The sequence below is a fragment of the Crocodylus siamensis genome, chromosome 7, assembly GCF_052110815.1.
Source record: "Crocodylus siamensis isolate JL-2025a chromosome 7, ASM5211081v1, whole genome shotgun sequence".
NCBI classification, from domain to species: Eukaryota; Metazoa; Chordata; order Crocodylia; family Crocodylidae; genus Crocodylus; species Crocodylus siamensis.
The window spans coordinates 13,010,461-13,025,922 of NC_143401.1; the positions used below are offsets into that span (position 1 = coordinate 13,010,461).

The window sequence follows — 15,462 nt, forward strand, 5'->3', positions numbered from 1 at the left end:
TTGCCCAGAACATAGCTAAAAAAATCTAGTAGCACCCCCCCACACACACGGTAGGTTTACAATACAGTCTAATGCTGCGCCTAGACCTGTAGCAACATCAGTTACATTAGTATTCAAGAAAACACAGAAGTCAGGTGGAAAATAGTATAGGTCTCAAAAAGGGGCATATGGAAGAACTGGATGGAACGGAAGAGAATTCAAGCAGCAAAATCCATGGAAGAAGGGAAAAAAAGAGGTGAAGAAATAGCAATGATAGAAACAACTAAATTAAAAAAAAAAGGTTAATTAAAAAAGAATGAAAATGGTAGAAAGGAAAAAAGCAAGACAACACATTTTCAACCTCAACTCCAGATGAATTAATTTATATCACCAATTGCAATCAAGATTTAAATGAACAAGCAGGAAATCTTGATTTGCATCATCAATTTCTTTCTTAGCTTGCGTGTGTGCTTTGTTATTCTAATGAAAAGTAGACGTTCACTGGTTTATGATTAAAATGACGATTTACATATAATTATTGCCTTTAGAGTAAATTTGGTACTTTTTTTTGCTAACCAAGAAGATAGAGTATAGTTACATATTTTTATTTAAGCAATTATATAATTGAATACAATTATTCAGATTTTCAGTTTTTAGTTTATTAAAAAATAGTGAGTAATTATATTTCTGATTTACCAGATGAATTATTTACCTGATTTGTCAAGTGCCTTTGATGGAAATTGGAATTCAATTAAAATGCACAAACAGAATATTTTACAAACCCTATTAGGCAAACAGAAATACCTCGAGTTCTAGGGGAAAAGTATAAAAAAGGTATCAAAATATTTTTGCATGTCAGAGCTGCTTTATTACATGAAGAAAATACCAGTAAACTCAACGGATTATTTATCTACTGTGTTCTTTTAGATCTATTAACTTCATTCACTCTGGCATCATTTTTTGCATAGATGGAAAGAGTAAAACAGACTTTCCTGATTTTTCAACTTCCCCTGGTTTCTAAACTTTAAATCAAATTTCTGCTTTGAACAAGTTGTGGAACTGAATAGGCTGAATAAAGTGGGGGGGGGGGGAGAGAGAATAACTCTCTTTACACCTACATCTCAAAAGATGACTTAGCACTTCAATAAAATCTAGCTCCAGGTCCTTGTACCATTAGCTTACTTTTAAGTGCAGGCTTGTCTGGGCTTTAACTAGTTAATTGAGTAAACACATTCTAGTAATACTAGATCTTTGTTTTTTTTAAATTAAAGCTGAAATTTGTGAAACATTTAACAAAGATGAAATATGTTTCCAGTTTTATGTACCTTGCCTAATGCTAGCAGAGAGATGTATTTATTATTTGAGATGCATACATTTCAGCCAGTTTACATGGACAGTTATCAGCAACAGAAGTTTGTAGAAACATTGTAGTTATATTTAAAGAACAGTATTATTAAACTCTTTTGACTCATAAGCACATGTCAGAACGTTCTATTTTTATAGCATTTGTTGAATAAAGCTACTTGAGATGCCAACATGTAAAAAGAACTGTATTCAACGAGTGACCCCAGTATGTTCCACTCCAGAAATTCACTTTTTAAGTGCCGGTAAATCTAGTTTACTTAAGTCTAGCTCTTGTCATAGACTTAAGGGTTCAATCCTATAATCCACAAATGTATTCACAGAAGCACTTTCAATTAATTTAAAAAATACCTACTACTCACATACAGAATCCTAAAATCACAGAAAATTAGGGCTGGAAGGGACTTCAGGAGGTCATCTAGTCCAATCCCTTGCTCAAAGCAGAGCCATCCCCAACTAGATCATCCCAGCCAAGACTTTGTCTGGCTGTGTTTTAAAAACCTCCAAGGATGGAGATTCCACCACCTCTCTGGGTAACTGGCTCAGTGTCTTACTACCCTCCTACTGAAAAAGTTGGCCATGTGTAGACAAAACGAGCAGCGTGTGTGCACAGCACTTTGTAGCGGGCTAAGTGCTTTTGCACTGCTTTAATGGTGTCAGTGTTTGCACGCCTCGGCAGGGTATTGCGCATTAATTCCAGCTGCTGTAGGAAATTTGGCAACCTAGTGCACCTTAAATGACTTGGGGTGCAACAATCTAAACCTCCTTCAAGAAGTTTTAGTTTTCTGCCCCTACAGCCACGGAGTGAAGCACTGGGCTCTGCAGGAAACCCGGAAGGCAGCTTGGCAGCAGCCAGGGAAAAACAGCTCTACCCAAGAAAAGTGGCACGCCTAAGCCAGAACATTGAGGGAACTGGGCTTATTTAGCCTGCAGGAGAGCACACTAATTATTAATATATGCATTATATATATATATATACACATACAACTTACCAGCTGTACTATGATTTTCTCTCTCTCTCATAGTACGCAGCTGGTAAGTCTGTTGTGAGGGAAGCGGGATGCGGGGGCAGATAAAGGCTGCTGTGGGAGGTGAGGGGCGGGGTGGTATGTATGGGGCACTGGGGCAGGTCATGGGACACATGGAGCCCAGGTGGTTCGTCCAGGGGAGCGGAGACTCCCGCTGCTCCACGCACCCCCAGAGCAGGCACAGGGGCACACGCTTCCCCAAAATCTGTGCATGGGGCGGAGGCAGCTGCTGCTACAGGCTGTGCTCCGCACCCCGCTGCTGGTGACCCGGAAGCCACGTGATGCCATGCGTCTCCCACCACCAGGCTGGTGGCGCAGCCAGCATGCAGGAGGCACAGGGCACTGGCAGCAGGGTGCGAAGCACAGCCCGCAGCAGCAGCTGCCCCCACCCCACACACAGATTGGGGTAGCATGTGCCCCCTGTGCCTGCCCCAGGAGCCATCCTGGATGAGCCACCCAGGCTCCAAGCGACCCATGTCCTGCCTAGCCTCCAGGACCCCATTCACACCAGCCAGTCTCTGCCCTGCTCCTTCCGTCACCGCAGGGGCCTCAATCTGCTCCCCCCACCCCTTCCCCACAACAGATCTACCTGCTGGGAGGGGGCGTTGTTTGGGCTCAGCCCACCCGCCCAATCACATTTTCTTTCTCCACCTATGGAGAGGGCATGGGGCAGGGGCTGCACAGCCAGGATGGGGTAGGGTGCAGGATGGAGCCATGAATGCCTCGTCTGGGGGGGACAGGTATGGGCGGGTGGCTCCTGAAGCTACATGCACCCCAGGGTGCATGGTGGGCATGTGCCTCAGATCTGTGCATGGGGCAGGGCGGGCTGCCACTGCAGGCTGGGGCCAGGGTTGCGCCAGTCTCCTCCCAGCAGAGGCCTGGGCTGAGTTGTGCTCGGGATGGGCAGTGGCAGGTCTGGGACAGGGGCCTTAGGGGTGCTACAGCAAATTTTGGGGTGGCTGCAGTCCCCCCCACCCCATAGCCCTGCTCCCAGCACTGCCACCGGCTGCCCCAAGTGCAGCCTGGCCCAGTCCCCCACTGGGAAAAGCCTGCCACCGCCCTGTCCCGAGCCCACAGCGGCAGCCCACTCTGCTCTGCATGCAAATCTGGGGGGTACACACCCCTTCCATGCCCTCATGAGGTGCATGTAGCAGCGAGAGCCACCCCCCAATGCACACCCTGGATAAGACACAGCTCCATCCCGTGCCCTACCCCTTCCCCCAGCCCCGCTCTCTCCCTCACTGCGGGGCCCCCGCACACCTCTTCCTTCCCCCCGCCCCTTTCCCCACAGCAGACTTACCAGCCAACCCAGCTGGCTCCATGCTGCTGGGCTGCAGGCCTGGCCACTCATCTGTTCTGCATACACCCTATGACCTTTTTAAAAGTACCCCTAGGGGGACGTATACCCCTGGTTGACAACCACTGATCTAGTCCAAGAGATCTGAACCCCCAGCCTGTAGGCCAGATACAGCCTCCCCAAACTGTCTCATCTGGCCTGCAGGTTCCCCCCAGATTCAAAAATTCGATGACATTGAAACAGTGGCATTAATTGCTGCTGCCTTGCTGCCAAATTATGGTACCTGTGGGGAGCCCCACAGGCCACATAGCACAGCCCTGTGCACTAGATTGGGTGTGGGCACTAAAACACGAGCCTGGCTCATGAGGCCCAATGTGGCCTGTGGACTGGCTCTGCAGCACTCATCTGGACTGCGAGACCAAAAGATTGAGCACCTAGTCTAGTCAGATTCTAGTCTAAGACTAGCAATTTCCTCAGTGGCTACCAAGACAAATGCACATTAACTAATAGTTTTTTTCATACAATAATAGTTCTTATTTATGCAAAAGCAGGCAGGGCTAAAAACTGACTTTTTAAATATCCAAAAGAATTTAAATTTTAGTCTCAATTCAGGGGAGGGAATATCAAATAAAACCTAGTTTACCAGCCTCACCAAGTAAAGACTTGCATGACAGTTTAACTTCCTACTCTCATTTAGGCAAGCACCTCCACATCTTAGACCAGTGGTTGTCAATTGGGGAGCTGCGAGATCCCCTTGGGGTGCCGCGCTGCTGAATAAAAAAAAAGTGACCCACACATCTGGTACACAGTCAGACTGGGGAAAAGATGCAGTAGGCATATGGTCTCCTGCTTCTCGAGCCAGCAGGAGAGCCATCTTGTGCCACAGCCCTTCCCATTCAGGTCCCCCAAACCCTTCCTGTAAAAAGAGGAAAAAAGGACAGTTCTACTTGCCCTGTGCACCTGTTTTTAGGAGACGCCATGCAGGGTTAGACAAGGAAGGGTTGCAGCATGAGCTGGCACCCCTGCCTCCTTCAGGAAACCACAAAACCCTAATGAGGCAGGAGAGCATGCACATGCCATGGCTCTTCTGTGTCTGGCTGTGCAGCTGCACCCAGTAGAGAAGCACCAAGATAAACTGAGGCAGCACAACAGTGGTTTTCAGCTTGGGATACCACCACATTCAAAAAAACTTGGAGAGGGATGCCCTGAATCTTAAAAGGTTGAGAACCACTGCCACAGACAGCAGGCTTATTTGCCAGAGCGAACAGAATAAGAAGATGCATCAGACATGAGAGCCTGCATGAAACCAAAACAGCTGCTAGGATTCAAACTACACTCATCAGCCTCTACTCATGGAACATTTTAAAAGTACAAAAATACTTGAGATGGCACATGAATAATGTTATAGGGGTTCACATCTTAAATTAGGTGAAACTTGAACGAACTTACATGGGTCTAGAAGCACTGAAAAAATCTTGCATCTGTCTTGCCTCTGGCAACATATCAGACTCTGCCATAGTCAGGCACCCTGTCCCATGAATTCCTGTCCATTTCTGCTCTTAAGAAACTGGCATCCTCAGTAGCTACCAAAAGACAGGGCTACTGGCAGACCTGCAATTAATTTATACCTAACTTTCACTAGCAGTACTATTTCCATGTGTTCAACCAACTTCAAATTCAGCATATTATGCTTTTCCTCCTTTTAGGGGAAAGCAAACAATAGTCTAAGAAGTAGGTAATAGGACAGCATATTGAAATACAGCATGGCAGAGGTCTACATCAAGTAATTCCCACTGTCCTGCTTCCTCAAACAAAACTGAGCTACAAGACAGGATATAATTCCTCTATGCCAGGGGTGCTCAACCTCATGCCTGCAGGCCACATGCAGTCCACAGCCACCGCATCTGGTCCACACAGCTTCCTACAGGTCAGGGAATTTGGCAACAGGGAAACGGTGCCCATTAATATGACAACCTTCCCCCCCACTGAATTCCCAAGCCCCTGCGTGGCTGGTCAGGGCCAGGTTAGGTTGCGTTAGGACCCTTTCCCCTGCAAGGCCCTGGATTGCGCCCAGGTCACACCTCCTTCCTCCCACCCCATACGGCTGGGTCACAGCCCCTACCTCCTCCTGTGCAACTGGGTCAATCCTGCTTCCCCTAAGGGGCCAGGTGGGCCACTACCGTCCTCTGTGCAGCTGGATGGTGCCCACTGCACCTGCCCTAGGAACTGGATTGAGATGAATCCAGGCGCAGACCGACCAGGTACCCTTGGGGGAAAAGGTTAAGCACCACTGCTCAATGCCAAATCATGCAGAGCTGTAGTTTAAATATAAACTTAATCTAATACAGTCTCAAATCTCAGTTCAGAGGCCAAACAGCATAAAGAGAACAACTTTGCCACAGCAGTGCCCACAACACAGAAAGGTTCTGAAGTGCTCTAATGGGTACAGCACTGAAGCATGACATAGGAGACCAAGCACTCTTGTCTCTTTTGCCACTGACCAGCTACGTGAACTTGGACATCCCTCCCGCTTCTGCAGGTGTAAAACGGAGCAGATACGGACCTCCTTTGCAAAAACTGCTGAGATTTACTGCTAAAAAATGCTGGGAGACTTAGGTACTATTACTGTGAGGTGACAATCTAAACAGGAACAGGATCTATACTTGGACAGAACACATTTTAGGACCAGAAATACTGCAGGAAACAATTCAGTAAGTAACATTCATACCTCTTAGCGCTCACACTGTGCCCCAGCAAGTGCTGGACAGTACTGTGCTGATTATGTTCAGTAAGTTTACAGCGTGTTTCTTAAAAGTACTGAAAGCTATTAACCTTCACATTTTGGTCAAATCCCAACTCTAGCAATCACATTCTGCCTACCAAGATTCCCTCTGAAATTATAGTTGGACAGTCATCCCCATTCCTGTCCTGAACTATATTGTCAGGAAACGTGTGCTTAAATTAAAAATAAGAATTCCTTCATCCCTCAATTTATCAGGCCTCACCTTCCTTTCAGAGTAGGGAAGACTTTCATTCAATCATAACAAAACGTAAAATAAATGTTAACACCTGTAAGTTTCATATATTTAATAATTCTTCTTGTAAGAATGTAAATGACCAGCTATTGTCCAATATCTTCACCACTACAAACTTTTAAATATTCTCAGTGCCTAAAAATGTAGACTTGTGAATTTCAACAGAAAGTCACCGCAATGCAGCAATTAATGCATCATTTGAACGCACCTCACCCACAAGAAAAAAGCTTCCTCCACCAATGCTAAACAAGAGACTTTTGTTAATTTAATGAGTACTCTCTCAACCCTCAGCCAAATCATGCCATGACAGTTTAACATTGAACTATTGACACTGAAAACTCATTTCCTTTGGACTTAAACACACAAATAGCAGCATAATCATCAGAACAACAATTAAACACTCCACAGTGCTATCCTGGAACTGGCTTAAATGAACTCTAACTGAGCACTGTTGTGCTCCCTTCATTTAGGAAGAACGTCCACACTCTTGTGTTGAAGGCACAAAAGACCACTCTGATAAACAGGAGAAAGGACAAATGGACTGCCAACATCTGTACAGCTGCCTTTCCCATTTTAATAACGGGATCTTCAGGCTTACCATGTATGCCCAACTCTCAGAACTACGCTGGCCAAATGCAAACAAAGGCTTCTGATAAACTTGGCACGTGCCCTAAATTATTTCTACTAGCTTTTGTTGTCAAGATTATGCTTTGGAAGGTTTTGGGCAGTACTTAAAAGTTAGAGAAAAGGTTATAGCTGTGTTTGTTGGTGCAATTTTATTGCAAGCATCCTGATCTGGGTTTTGTGTTCGCCACAGAAAAATGCAGTAAAATGCAGATTTTTTTCATTTTAAAAAGGAGAAAAAAGCAGGAACAGTAGGTTTCCCCTTGCAAGCTGGCAGAGTTCCAGCCTGTAAGGGGCTGGAGGGAGCAGACAGAGTACGATCAGGCGGGGGGCACCATGTGCATGTGCATGGCAGCCAGGCAGCATGAAAGTAGCTCCAGCTCCCCACAGCTAATTCTGAGGGCAGGGATTGAGATCCCCATAGTTTGGGAGGGAGGGAGTCGGGCAGGGCTGGGGTGCTGCAGAGCTGGGGGTGGGTGGACCTTGGGGTAGGAATCTGCGGCTGCAAGGCCTGGGCAGGGAGAGGAACAGAACCACGGGCAGCTCGTTCAGGGGGCAGCTCGCTCTCTGTCAATGGGCACACTGCCGGGGGAGGAGCAGCATGGTGGGCACGTGCGCCCTAAATTTGTGCGCGGGGGGGGGGGGGGCCAAATGCAGGCTGGTAGCTGTGGGTTTGGGTTCCCCCCCCGCTACCCTCCCTGTGGGGCCTCCACAGCACAGCAGACAAGACCCAATGTGGCAGGGCAGAGCGGGGTGGGGCTTGGTGCTGCTGCTGGGAGCACCTCACCACCATGGCAAGGAGCCCCCTGCCCACCGGGCAGCAGCAGGCATGACACCACAGTTGTGATACCTGCTGCTGCCAGATGGGCAGGAGCACCTCGCAGTGCTCCCAGCAGTAGCACCAAGCCTCCCCACCCTGGCACGCTGGGTCCCACCCACTGAGCCACAGGGGGGAGAACAGCAGGACAGGGAGCCCGCAGCAGACAGCTCACATCTCTTTCCTCACACCAGCTCCACTCCAGTTGTGCCACCTGCAGGGGAATGGAAGATGGGCTCGGCACTCTGCTCAGGTGGGCAGCAGCTGCCACCTCCCACAGGCAGCAGCCAGGGCACTGCTGGGGGGTGGGGAGGGGCAGGAGACTACAGACCCAGGTCCCTGGTCCTGTAGCCCTTGCAGCTGAGGGGACCCCTCCAGCAGGGCTGGGGAGGGTGAGGGGGCTGTGGGTCAGGAAGGAGGAACACCAGTACGCCTGGGGGGCTGTGGCTTGGAAGTGAGGGGCACTGGCATGGGCAAGGAACTGGCATCAGGGCTGTTCAGTACCACAAAGCAGCACTGAGAAGAGCCGTAGCTGGACCTGTGTCCTGGCAAGTGAAGGGGGCAAGGAAAGCTCTGATTTTCCATAATAAAAAACCCAAAAATCAAATACCAAAATGTATAGGTATTAAGAATTAATTTTATTATAGTGACTGAGGCACAGGTTTAAAAATTGTAAATATCTCAATGAGGGTTTCATAGAGTTGCACCGATAAAGATTTTCTTAGCCAATACCGATAACTGATTATTCACCAAGCATGTCAGCTGATACTAACCTGATAACCGATTTACAGGAAAGCAGCCAGACAGTGTAGAGAGCAGCACCCTGCAGGTAAGTTGGGGGGGAAGGCCCCCCCTCCCACAGGCAGGGAGGGAGTGGGAGCAGGGGCAGGGGCTGAGGGGCACAGCAATGCCTGGAACCCCTGGGTTGGGGCAGGGAGTGGGACGGAGCCACGGGTGCCTCGGCCAGGGGATCAGCATCCTAGCACTTAAAAATGGCAGTTCAAGTGCTGCTGCCACCATTTTTAAACACCAGGACGCTTTTAACTGGAGCGGAGAGGAATAAGGCGAGAGGGGAGGCAGGCTGCCTGCTGTGGACTCAGAGCTCTTCACCCTGCTTCCTTTGCCCCAGGAGCCAAGCACTGGCTGCACTATGTCCCCCTGCCCATCCAGCAGCAGTGGCAGCAGTGAGTTGTGCCTCCCACTGCTGCACGGGCATGGGACACAGTGTGGCAAGACACGCAAAAGCAGCAGGGTGAAGAGCCCCGAGCTCACAGCAGGCAGCCCAAGAACACTGGTACAATATTCTTACTACTGACATTTCACAGTGCACAGGACATTGCTTTGGTAGAACATGTTTGAATCCCTAGAACTTCTTTTTCTAATAATCTGTGTTGCTGTTACACAGCATGGAAATGCCTCATAGTTTCATCATGAAGAAAAAAAAAGGAATAAATTAGCTGTGGAAGTTGGGCACACAAGCGAACAAACTGGATTACAGGTTTCCCTCACTTTATGTGGGTTCTGTACGTGCAAGTTTGCTCTTCTGCAATGAACCTTTTTATATCAAAAAATCATTTTATGCGAGGTAAATTCACTCTTATGACATTGGTGTGGTAGAAGCCCGGTCAGCTGCTTTGTGTGGTGCATTGTGGGAGTGACGCACACCAAAATATAGGTCTCTTGTGTGGATCTGTGCTCCTCGCTCGTTGTCTGTGACACGTTTCTGTAGTTGCCATCCCCATTATGATAGTGCCCTGTGCTTGTGTGCATCACCTGCTATTGGTGAGTACCAAAATGGTCTTGTAAAAGTGGTAGAAAGGGTCTGGGGGTCAGTACAGTCGGGGTCTTGGAACGTATTCCCTATTTGTTACATTGCAAAGTGAGTTCCCTTTATGTGAAGTTGTGTTGTTTTCTGGGAACAGATGTACGGCATAAAGCAAGGGAAACCTGTACTTTATAATGATTACTCTGGGAAGAGTACTGCCAGGTTGGATCCTGGTAACAGCAGCCAACCCAGTGAGGGTAGAAACACTGAAGAATAATTAATCATCTACAGTACAAACTTACTGTACCAGGAATTAGTGGACTCACCGTTACGTCCTGGATCACAAACTGTACAATATAGCCATGTTTGTGTGGCATTGCAGGCAGGCTAATGAGCACTGCTACTACATGAAGCAGTGCATCTTATTTTAGCGTGGTACCGCCTTGTATAGTAAGCCTATACTGTAGCCATATATCCCAACAGGGCCCTCTAACATGTAGCCTTTGTTCTGATATATGCCAAACAGGAACAATTTTGTAGGTGTAAAAGATCAGACAAAGGAGTGACTAGACTTAAATGTCATGTATTGTCTGAAAATGGAGCTCCAAAGGAGGGATGAAAAGTCCACTGCTCCCTCTACCCCAGGAGTTTCCACTCCCAGTGATCTCCCCCATTCCCTATTCTCTCCTTCCATGCCACAAGCAGCAGCTGCAAGGATCCATCTTCAGTGCTTCCAACAGAGCTAGCTACTCCATGATTTCACGGGTCCCATATATAACCTCTACTCTAGTTACAATGGAAAGCTCTTCTTATCCAAGGAAAAACTGACTGGCCTAGCATTCCAGTGGTTGGCTTGGTCTTTAAAATAGCAGATAAAAAGTGAAGGAATGCACAATAATTAACTACAAGTCAAAAAACTGTTTTTTTCTTGTAAAAGATTATATACCGTGAATTTAAGCACAAGCTTCTTTCTTAAACAAATCCATGACCTATGGTAAGTAGATAGGAGCAAGAGACTTTCTAAAGACCCATATTAAGTCAATAGGCAGACAAGGTTCTTTGGGTAAATGCGATATCTTTTATTAGACCAACTAAATAGTTGAAAAAAAATTGTTCTTTGCAAGGTTTTGGGCACAAACACCCTTCTTCAGGCATACAGAGAGTCTGGTGGTGTTTTAGGTGCATTCTACCCAGGACAGCTTCATTGTGTCCAATAGAGTTTATTCTTGAAAACAAGGGCCCTGTGTACTTTGCCCATCAGAAATACTGCCGTTTCTAAGTACATTACAATATCAGTTCACTTCTCCACTTCTCAATTCACTTCTCCAAGAATTAATGTGAAAATGAGGGAGTTCATCTTCAAGCCAACATCTAACCCCATCTGAAAAGGGGAAATCATGAATTATGGACTTCTCCACGAACATCCTCAAAGAAATGACCTTCATTATTAAGAGTACTCTTGGTAAAAATAAACCGGGCTATAACTTCATAAAATAATTCTACTTACAGCCACTTAACAATTCTCTGTCATCGTTCTGAAAACGTGCCACCGGAATATTCACATTCAGTGCTGACTGACCACTGCACTACGTGTCTCAAGCGCAACTCCCACGTCTGTTGAGCTTTTGCATACATTGATGCCTGGCCACTTTTCTGGCAGAGCACTGTTAATTTAAAATTTCACCTTTGCTTTCACGTGTCATAAAAACGAAGGTAGATATTTTGAAGCCAGTCAAGCAACTCGATTGTATTATCAGTCTCCTGCATGAAGCGCATCATCTATACCTACTAAGAATATAACCATACTATACCTTTACCTCTACAATTTTCAGAAGAACTTGTGTCTGATTTGGGGAAAGGGAGGAAAGAAAGGAAAGAGGCAGGAAGAAAGAGACAGCAGATTTCCACAAACTTAGCTATTCAAATCTCCTGTTGACTGGCCATCTTGAACAAGCCTCTATGTGACAATTTCTTATCCTGCAAACCTCAAAAAGTAATAGAATTCTTTGCTGACTTCTCAGCCTCACCTAGTAATTATCCAACATAGCCACATTACACAGAGAAACTGAATCCTTTCACTATGGCCCTGCTCTCTGACCCTTTTCTTCTTTTAAGATAAAAATATGCTTATTGTGAAAGCCTGGTGCTTCTACAGAGACATACCAGCGAAAGCCTGGTGCTTCTACAGAGACATACCAGAGGCAAAGAAAAGTATCCTTCCTTAGTCTGTGCACGTTCATGTCTTGACTACAACTGCGGCGAGACCAAAACCCAGCATGTCACCCAGTAAATATCTCTCTAAGTACAACACGCTGCCATTTACCAGAGAGATGCACATTATCTACTACTGGGGATGGCAACCGGGGGTACACGTACACACTGCTGCCGCTCCGTGTCCAGCCATGAGCCCCACCCCCCCCCGCCACTGGGGGTACACCTATTAAAAAAGGTTTAAAAGCCCTGATCTACTGCACTAGATCTACTGCACTACAAACTCAGATAAACAGCTCTTCCTACTCACTGCTCTTCGCAGTACACTCTCCACTGCAGCCACCTCACCACTGAGGTTCAAAAGCTCTGGCAGAAGCCTTTCCCATAGTACAGTGGTTCTCAACCTCATTACACTTGAGGCACTCAAAAAAAGCCAGCTCTTTACTTTCATTCAATTCTTGACCATGGAAAAATAAACCAAACAATTCTTCTGTTGCAAAGAAGTCAGAAAGACCACAACAGATAAGTAACACAGGCAGTCCTCGACTCACAAACTTCCTCGGATACTTTATTTAAGAAAGCAGACAAGACTCCAGAAAAACCTGCAGCCGAGACTCCTGAGAAGACTCCAGCCTTTCAAAAAGTCCAGCAAAGTCACCTCAAGGAAGTCCTTCCAAATCAATACGATTGCTATTTACAATAGAAATACATTAATGTAGCTATATTACTTATCTATAATTGATTGAGTACAACATTCTGGGGTATTTTTAGTGAAAATAGGGTATCAGGCTTTGGTTTAAGAACCAAACCCCCATTTATAACATTGCTTATAAGAAAGTTGGTTCCAAGTTACAACTTTTCGACTTAAGATGCAGTTTTCAAGAACCAATTGTGTCATAAGTCCGAGGACCGCCTGTATTTGACTATGGCTTCTTATTTGAAGTCTCTAGGTTTTGTGAAGCATGTGTAGGTATTTGCATACTTAATGCTAGTATCACACAACAACTTTAAATGGATCTCACAGCACCCTGGTTACAAATCACTGCTGTAGAGCAACAAACCAGAATTAGACTCCTGCAGAGCAGACAAGTTACAGAAGACATTCTGTTTTGAACTGTCTTCGTGCGAGGGGTCAGATTTTCATCTGATCAGCCACTTTTGAAGCTGTCTGCAGCTGTGCACTTATATGGTCATGGCTATAAACTGCCTTCTGTGGCCAGATCAGGTGAAAACTGTCACTTGTGTTTGCACCCCTGGATTACATGCTCAGAACAGGACTAGGACTCAGTCTACAACAGAGATTCTGCCCTTGTATCTCTGCTGTTTAAGGGTGGAGGAAAAGCCACACCCCATTGCTGGCAGAGTTGCTCAGACAAAAATCCCTGCTGTGGACATAGCTTTGCTAGCACATGCCTTCTGCAATTCAGGAGAGCTGGAAGAACTCAAATAGCAGAAAAATTCCTTTTGCTACCAGTGCCATGTCCATGCCAAGGAGTCTTCTGCTACCACAGCTAAAGGAAGCAGCCACCTGCAGCCTAGAAAAGGTCTAGGGAAAGGAGCTGGCAACAGAGAACTTATGATTTCTTTTGCCATAGATCACCTGAGTTTCCAAAGGATCCCCCAACATTTGAAAATCTAGCAAACCACTCTCTGAGGAACTGTAGGAAAAGGTACACAGAGCACAGCATAGCCACTAGTTTGCAGAAAAGGAAAAATATATATAACAGAAAGACCACTCAAAACATTTCAACATCATGGACACATCACACTGAGTCCTTAAAGCTCTGCTGTCCACAGGCATTTTTTCCAACAAAGAAAAGGCTCATGGTGCTAAAATGCACTGCTGTCAGTAAGGAAATCAAGTCAGTGTAAAGTAAATAAAGGGAAGATTACTTCAAGTTGTCTTTCTCATTACAAAACACAGGTTTCATATGGCTTAAACTAGTATGAAAGCAAAATCAAAAGCACATTTCTCTCATTGATACTTTTCCATGCTTGACATCTTAAAATAGCTCATTTGTTAATCAAAAATAATAGTCACCAACAAGGTACAAGGAAAAAAGCCCCTCATCTTAGATTTGAGTACAAGCTGAGGGGCAGACAGTGCCTGCTGCACCTCCAACTCCAGCCCCACCCAACAAGGAAGCTGGCAGGTGCCATGGCAGTGGGGCCAGAGAAGAAAAGAGACAGGGGTCAGGCTACTTGATTCTCCCACCACCTGCCCACCCTCCCCTGCCCCCCAGACACTGCCTAACCCACTGCAGTGGTGGGAAGAAATTTTAAGATGGCCCTTCAAACTATTAGATTCTGTACAGGTAAATGAAAAATTATAACAAAATCTTTCATGTACAGAATCTAATTAGGGGGGGGGGGGGGTAGTCTTGAATTCAAAAGTCATCTTGGATTTAGCTAGAACCCATTTTCACCCAACTGGAAAAGCAGAACACCATAAGTCTAGACTTCATCCAAAATCCTAGATTCAGAAGGAGCAGATTTCTCCCTCCATAACAAGGATTCTTCCTCACATTAGCTACTGCTAACATCCAAATTTCAAAATGGTGGAAAATAGATCTTGGTTATAATTCAACATATAAAAAAAAATAATAATAATATAATAGAACTCAAGAGTCAAAACTTAAGGAAGATTTCCCATCTTTCCCAACAGCTCCAACAGTGACTCACTTTCAATAAAAAAAAAAAAATTACAGATTTTCCTGAAGAATCTTCTTTGTCCAGAACTGCCACGTGAAGATACAGGGTTTATTTCTTTTTTCATGTAAGTGGATTTTAAGTAACATTACTTTTCTGCATTTACTGGTAGTAGAGATGTCTGAACGGGTTTTAGAAAACATCCATTTCCACTGGAGTCACCACTGTGTTAAATAGCATCCCACCCTCATAAATGGGAGGAGAAATCTGGTGATCAGACAATGCTGCTTCTGTAGGCCAAGCTCAGTGCATGCACTGAAGGCTTTTACAAATCGGGAAAGCCCACAATTTTTGTCCCACTAAAATTAAGATATGCCACATTCCTCTAAAACTCTCACGGCTTTTCTTTCCATCTAGGACAGAAGTCTTCCAGAGCTACAATACTTTTTTACCAGGAGCATCAAACTCATCCAGCCCATGGACCTCTTCCACTCCCCCTTCTCCTAGCGTACTGGACCTGGCACCGGCCCCAACTAGTCCCAGGACCTGCTCTATGCTCGGCGCAGATTCCAGAGCAGCCGGGACATACAGCACAGTCCAGTCAGAGGCATGTAGCATGAATCCCAAAACTACTACAACAGGTGCCATGCAGCACATAGCATCTGTCCCAGCTGGACTGTACTAAATGTGGGAGT

At 45.9% G+C, this 15,462-nt stretch overlaps 1 protein-coding gene across 6 annotated transcripts in view; it reads right to left on the reverse strand.

Annotated features, from left to right (window-relative positions):
• PUM1 (pumilio RNA binding family member 1) overlaps window positions 1-15,462 on the reverse strand; it is a 131,454-nt gene that overhangs the window by 88,445 nt on the left and 27,547 nt on the right. The gene's annotated exons all lie outside the window — the stretch shown is intronic.